Consider the following 8,301-nt stretch of genomic DNA (forward strand, 5'->3'; position numbering starts at 1 on the left):
ATCCCCAAGCTTAGGGTTTTGCATATTATTAGCACAATTGACATCAAGAGAATTTATATTAAAATCATCGCAATCATGCTTTTTATTCAAAGATCTATCGTGAATCACATCATAAAGTAATTCATCACACTTTTTAGATTCACGAATTTCAAGCAAAACCTCATAAAGATAATCTAGTGCACAAAACTCACTAGCAATTGGTTCATCATAATTGGATCTATTAAAAAGATTAGCAAGCGGATGAGGATCCATAGATCTTAGGTTCTCTGTTTAGTAATAAATAAACAACTATTCCAACCATACGAGCAAACAAGAAACGGGCAAAAGAGGCAAATAGAGAAAGAGAGGGAGGATAGAGAGAGAGGGGGTGAATAAAACGGCAAGGGTGAAGTGGGGGAGAGGAAAACAAGAGGCAAATGGCAAATAATGTAATGCGAGAGATAGGGATTATGATAGGTACTTGGTATGTTGACTTTTTGCGTAGACTCCCAGCAACGGCGCCTGAAATCCTTCTTGCTACGTCTTGAGCTTGCGTTGGTTTTCCTCGAAGAGGAAGGGATGATGCAGTAGAGTAGCGTAAGTATTTCCCTCAGTTTTTGAGAACCAAGGTATCAATACAGTAGGAGGCCACACTCAAGTCCCTCATACCTGCACAAAACGATAGCTACTCGCAACCAACGCGATTAGGGGTTGTCAAGCCCTTCACGGTCACTTACGAGAGTGAGATCTGATAGATAGAATATTTTTGGTATTTTTTATATAAAGATGCAAATTAAAAAGTTAAGACGAAGTAAATAGCAAAACAATATTAAAGTGATGGAGATTGATATGATGAGAATAGACCCGGGGGCCATATGTTTCACTAGTGGCTTCTCTCAAGAGCATAAGTATTCTACGGTGGGTGAACAAATTACTGTTGAGCAATTGATAGAATTGAGCATAATTATGAGAATATCTAGGCATGATCATGTATATAGGCATCACGTCCATGACAAGTAGACCGAAACGATTCTGCATCTACTACTATTACTCCACTCATCGACCGCTATCTAGCATGCATCTAGAGTATTAAGTTAAAAACAGAGTAACGCCTTAAGCAAGATGACATGATGTAGAGAGATAAATTCATGCAATATGAAATAAACCCCATCTTGTTATCCTTGATGGCAACGATGCAATACGTGCCTTGCTGCCCCTTCTGTCACTGGGTAAGGACACCGCAAGACCGAAACCAAAGCTAAGCACTTCTCCCATGGCAAGAACTACCAATCTAGTTGGCCAAACCAAACGGATAATTCGAAGAGACTTGCAAAGATAACCAATTATGCATAAAAGAATTCAGAGAAGATTTAAATATTATTCATAGATAGACTTGATCATAAACTCAAAATTCATCGGTCTCAACAAACACACCGCAAAAAGAAGATTACATCGAATAGATCTCCACGAGAGAGGGGGAGAACTTTGTATTGAGATTCAAAGGGAGAGAAGAAGCCATCTAGCTACGAACTATGGACCCGAAGGTCTGAGGTAAACTACTCACACTTCATCGGAGGGGCTATGGTGATGTAGAAACCCTCCGTGATGATGGCCCTCTTCCGGCGGAGCTTCCGAACAGGCCCCAAGATGGGATCTCGTGGATACAGAAAGTTGCGGTGGTGGAATTAGGTTTTTGGCTCCTGTTCTGAACGTTTGGGGGTACGTATGTATATATAGGAGGAAGAAGTACGATGGAGGAGCAACGAGGGGCCCACGAGGCAGGGGGCGCGCCCTAGGGGGCGCCCCCCACCCTCGTGACTGCCTCTTTTATTCCTTGGAGCAGGGTCCAAGTCTCCTGGATCACATTCAGTGAGAAAATCACGTTCCTGAAGATTTTATTCCGTTTGTACTCCGTTTGATATTCCGTTTCCTCGAAACACTGAAATAGGCAAAAAACAGCAATTCTGGGATGGGCCTCTGGTTAATAGGTTAGTCCCAAAAATAATATAAAAGTGGAAAATAAAGCCCAATATAGTCCAAAACAGTAGATAATATAGCATGGAGCAACCAAAAATTATAGATATGTTGGAGACGTATCAGGAGGCAACCCAATTTAGTTTAGTTTTTGCTTTTTAGGTTCTGTTTTGCAATAAATAATTCATCTAGCCTCTGGTTAGATGTGGTTTTGTGTTTTAATTAGTGTTTGTGCCAAGTAAGACCTTTGGGATGTCTTACGGTGATAGTTGATTTGATCTTGCTGAAAAACAGAAACTTTTATGCTCAGGAAAAAAATTCTCATTTTAAACATAAGCACGATAAAATACTGATTCCTTTTGCAGAATATTAATAAACAAATTGCTTAGTTTCCCTAATTTTTCAGAATTTTTGGAGTTACATAAGTATTCGAGAGTTACAGATTGCTACAGACTGTTCTGTTTTTGACAGATTATGTTTTCTTTGTGTTGTTTGCTTATTTTGATGATTCTATGAGTAGTATCGGGGGGGGGGGGGTATGAACCATGGAAAATTGGAATACAGTAGATATTTCACAAGTCTCGAACGTATCTATAATTTTTGATTGTTCCATGCTATTATATTATCTATTTTGGATGTTTAATGGGCTTTAATATACCTTTTTATATTATTTTTGGGACTAACCTACTAACCAAAGGCCCAGTGCAAATTGCTGTTTTTTGCCTATTTTAGTGTTTTGCAGAAAAGGAATATCAAACGGAATCCAAACGGAATGAAACCTTCGGGAGAGTTATTTTTGGAACAAACGTGATCCAGGAGACTTGGAGTGGACGTCAAGAAAGAAGCCAGGAGGCCATGAGGCAGGAGGGCACGCCAAGGAGTAGGCGCGCCCCCGCCCTCGTGGGCCCCTTGCAGCTCCACCCATGTACTTCTTCCTCATATATATACCCATATACCCCGAAAACATCTAGGAGCACCACGAAACCCAATTTCCACCGCCACAACCTTCTGTACCCGTGAGATCCCATCTTGGGGCCTTTTACGGAGCTCCATCGGAGGGGGAATCGATCACAGAGGGCTTCTACATCAACACCATAGCCTCTCCGATGATGTGTGAGTAGTTTACCATAGACCTTCGGGTCCATAGTTATTAGCTAGATGGCTTCTTCTCTCTCTTTGGATCTCAATACAAAGTTCTCCTCGATTCTCTTGGAGATCTATTCGATGTAATTATTTTCGCGGTGTGTATGTCGAGATCTGATGAATTGTGGGTTTATGATCAAGATTATCTATGAACAATATTTCATTCTTCTCTGAAATCTTTTATGCATGATTTAAATATCTTTGCAAGTCTCTTCGAATTATCAGTTTGGTTTGGCCTACTAGATTGATCTTTCTTGCAATGGGAGAAGTGCTTAGCTTTGGTTCAATCTTGCGGTGTCCTTTCCCAGTGACAGCAGGGGCATCAAGGCACGTATTGTATTGTTGCCATCGAGGATAAAAAGATGGGGTTTATATCATATTGCTTGAGTTTATCCCTCTACATCAAGTCATCTTGCCTAATGTGTTACTCTATTCTTATGAACATATACTCTAGATGCATGCTGGATAGCGGTCGATGTGTGGAGTAATAGTAGTAGATGCAGAATCGTTTCGGTCTACTTGTCGCGGACGTGATGCCTATATACATGATCATGCCTAGATATTCTCATAATTATTCACTTTTCTATTCAATTGCTCGACAGTAATTTGTTCACCCACCGTAGAATTTGCTATCTTGAGATAAGCCACTAGTGAAACCTATGGCCCCCGGGTCTATCTTCCATCATATTATTTCCATATCAACTAGCTATTTTTATCGTTGTTTATTTTGCAATCTTTATTTTGCAATCTATATCATAAAAATACCAAAAATATTTATCTTATTATCTCTATCAGATCTCACTTTCGTAAGTGACCGTGAAGGGATTGGCAACCCCTTTATCACGTTGGTTGCGAGGTTCTTGTTTGTTTGTGCAGGTACTAGGTGACTTGCGTGTTACCTCCTACTGGATTGATACCTTGGTTCTCAAAAACTAAGGGAAATACTTACGCTACTGTGCTGCATCACCCTTTCCTCTTCAAGGGAAAACCAACGCATGCTCAAGAGGTAATAATATTACACCAATATAAATAAAGAATTAGTTCACAACAGTACCAAAAGTGGTTATTTATTTTCTTATACTAACGGAGCTTATGAGATTTTCCGTTGAGTTTTGTGTTGTGAAGTTTTTAAGTTTTGGGTAAGGATTTGATGGGCTATGGAATAAGGAGTGACAAGAGCCTAAGCTTGGGGATTCCCAAGGTACCCAAATGTAATATTCAAGGACAACCAAGAGCCTAAGCTTGGGATGCCCCGGAAGGCATCCCCTCTTTCGTCTTCGTCTATCAGTAACTTTACGTGAGGCTATATTTTTATTCACCACATGATATGTGTTTTGCTTGGAGCGTCTTGTACGATTTGAGTCTTCGAGTTTTTTGTTTGACACAATCATCCTTGCTGTACACAACTTTTGAGAGGGACCCACATGAATCGTGATTTATTAGAATATTCTTTGTGCTTCACTTATATCTTTTGAGCTAGGAAATTTTTCTCTACTGCTTCACTTATATATTTTTAGGGCACATTGGTGGTTTTATTTTATAAAAAATATTGAACTCTCATGCTTCAATTATATTATTTTGAGAGTCCTTAAACAGCATGGTAATTTGCTTTGGTTATAAATTTAGTCCTAATATGATAGGCATCCAAGAGGGATATAATAAAAACTTACATATAAAGTGCATTGAATACTATGAGAAGTTTGATTCCTTATGATTGTTTTGATATATAAAGATGGTTATATTTGAGTCATGCTAGTGAGTAATTGCGAATTGGAGAAATACTTGTGTTAAAGTTTGGGATTCCTATAGCATGCACGTATGGTGAACCGTTATGTGATGAAGTCGGAGCATGATTTATTTATTGATTGTCTTCCTTATGAGTGGCGGTCGAGGACAAGTGATGGTATTTTCCTACCAATCTATCCCCCTAGGAGCATGCGCGTAGTACTTCATTCCGATAACTAATAGATTTTTGCAATATGTGAGTTCTTTATGACTAATGTTGAGTCCATGGATTATACACACTCTAACCCTTCCACCATTGCTAGCCTCTCTAGTGCCGCGCAACTTTCACCGGTACCATAAACCCACCACATACCTTCCTCAAAATAGCCACCATACCTACCTATTATGGCATTTCCATAGCCATTCCGAGATATATTGCCATGCAACTTTCCACCGTTCTGTTTATTATGACACGCTTCATCATTGTCATATTGCTTTGCATGATCATGTAGTTGACATCATATTTGTGGCAAAGCCACTGTTCATAATTCTTTCATACATGTCACTCTTGATTCATTGCACATCCCGGTACACCGCCAGAGGCATTCATATAGAGTCATATTTTTTTGTAATTCTTGAGTTGTAAGTAAATAAAAGTGTGATGATCTTCATTATTAGAGCATTGTCCCATGTGAGGAAAGGATGATGGAGACTATGATTCCCCCACAAGTCGGGATGAGACTCCGGACGGAAAAGGAGGCCAAAAAATGAGAGAAGGCCAAAAAAGGGTGAGAGAAAAGAGAGAAGGGACAATGTGAGCAAGCGAGTTGGATGCACACCCACTTAGTTTCTTTTGTTGAGCTTTCATACACTTATAGCTCTAGTGCATCTGTTGCATGGCAATCCCTACTCATTCACATTGATATCTATTGAGGGGGCATCTCCATAGCCCGTTGATATGCCTAGTTGATCTGAGACTATCTCCTTCTTTTTGTCTTCTCCACAACCACCTTCTATTCCACCTATAGTGCTATGTCCATGGCTCACGCTCATGTATTGCGTGAAAGTTGAAAAAGGTTGAGAACATCAAAAGTATGAAACAATTGCTTGGCTTGTCATCAGGGTTGTGCATGATTTGAATATTTTGTGTGATGAAGATGGAGCATAGCCAGACTATATGATTTTGTAGGGATAAGCTTTCTTTGGCCATGTTATTTTGAGAGGACACAATTGCCTTGTTAGTATGCTTGAAGTATTATTGTTTTTATGTCAATATTCAACTTTTGTTTTGAATCTTAAGGATCTGAACATTCATGCCAGAATAAACAAAATTACATGAATAAATATGTTAGGTAGCATTCCACATCAAAAATTCTGTTTTTATCATTTACCTAATCGAGGACGAGCATGAATTAAGCTTGGGGATGCTTGATACGTCTCCAACGTATCTATAATTTTTTTTTATTGTTCCATGCTATTATATTCTCTGTTTTGGATGTTTTATATGCATTAATATGCTATTTTATATTATTTTTGGGACTAACCTATTAACCTAGAGCCTAGTGCCAGTTCTTGTTTTTCCCTGTTTTTGAGTTTCGCAGAAAAGGGATACCAAACGGAGTCCAAACGGAATGAAACCTTCGCGATGATTTTTCTTGGACTAGAAGACAACCAGGAGACTTGGAGATGATGTCGGAGGAGCCACGAGGCGGCCACAAGGACGGAGGGTGCGTCCATGGGGGTAGGGCGCGCCCCCACCCTTGTGGGCCCCCCGTGCACCTCCTGACCTAATTCTTTTGCCTATATATTCCCAAATATCCCCAAACCACCAGAGGCATCCATGAAAACACTTTTCCACCGCCGCAACCTTCTGTACCCGTGAGATCCCATCTAGGGACCTTTTCCGGCACCCTGCCGGAGGGGGATTCGATCACGGAGGGCTTCTACATCAACTCTATTGCCCTTCCGATGAAGCGTGAGAAGTTTATCACAGACCTACGGGTCCATAGCTAGTAGCTAGATGGCTTCTTCTCTCTCTTTGATTCTCAATACCATGTTCTCCTTGATGTTCTTGGAGATATATTCGATGTAATACTTTTTTGCGGTGTGTTTGCCGAGATCCGATGAATTGTGGATTTATGATCACCTTTATCTATGAATATTATTTGAATCTTCTCTGAATTCTTTTATGCATGATTTGATATCTTTGTAAATCTCTTCGAACTATCAGTTCGGTTTGGCCAACTAGATTGGTTTTTATTGCAATGGGAGAAGTGCTTAGCTTTGGGTTCAATCTTGCGGTGTCCTTTCCCAGTGACAGTAGGGGCAGCAAGGCATGTATTGTATTGTTGCCATTGAGGATAAAAAGATGGGGCTTTCATCATATTGCTTGAGTTAATTCCTCTACATCATGTCATCTTACTTAATGTGTTACTCTATTCTTCATGAACTTAATACTCTAGATGCAGGCATGAGTCGGTCGATGTGTGGAGTAATAGTAGTAGATGCAAAATCATTTCGTTCTACTTGACACGGAAGTGATGCCTATATTCATGACCATTGCCTTAGATATCGTCATAACTTTGCGCTTTTCTATCAATTGCTCGGCAGTAATTTGTTCACCCACCGTATTATTTGCTTTCTTGAGAGAGGCCTCTAGTGAAACCTATGGTTCCCGGGTCTATTTTCCATCATATAAGTTTCTATCTTCCATCATATTAGTTTCTGATCTACAATATTAGTTTCCGATTTACTATTTTGCAATCCTTTACTTTCCGATCTATAAACCAAAAATACCAAAAAAATACTTTGTCGTTTATCTATCTCCATCAGATCTCACTTTTGCAAGTAACCATGAAGGGATTGATAACCCCTTTGTCACGTTGGGTGCAAGTTGTTTGATTGTTTGTGGAGGTACTCGGTGATTTGTGTGTTGTCTCCTACTGGATTGATACCTTGGTTCTCAAACTGAGGGAAATACTTATCTCTACTTTTCCGCATCACCCTTTCCTCTTCAAGGGAAAAACCAACGCAAGCTCAAGAAGTAGCAGTAATCATGCATATAAGAGATCAAAACTCAAATAAATTTCATGGATAAAATAGATCTAATCATAAACTCAAAGTTCATCGGATCCCAACAAACACACCGCAAAAAGAGTTACATCAAATAGATCTCCAAGAGACCATTGTATCGAGAATCAAAAGAGAGAGGGGAAGCCATCTAGCTACTAACTACGGACCCGAAGGTCTATAATGAACTACTCACGCATCATCGGAGATGCACCAATGAGGATGATGAACCCTTCCGTGATGGTGTCTAGATTGGATCTCTGGTTTCTAGAACATGCTACGGCTGGAATTGTGTTTCGTCAACTCTCCAAGGGTTTTTGGAATATTGGGGTATTAATAGAGCAAAGAGGCGGTGCGGGAGGCCACTGAGGTGGGCAAAACCCACCAGCCCCCCCAGGCATGCCCAGGTGG

The sequence above is a fragment of the Triticum aestivum genome, chromosome 3A (genome assembly GCF_018294505.1).
Source record: "Triticum aestivum cultivar Chinese Spring chromosome 3A, IWGSC CS RefSeq v2.1, whole genome shotgun sequence".
Classification (NCBI taxonomy): domain Eukaryota; kingdom Viridiplantae; phylum Streptophyta; class Magnoliopsida; order Poales; family Poaceae; genus Triticum; species Triticum aestivum.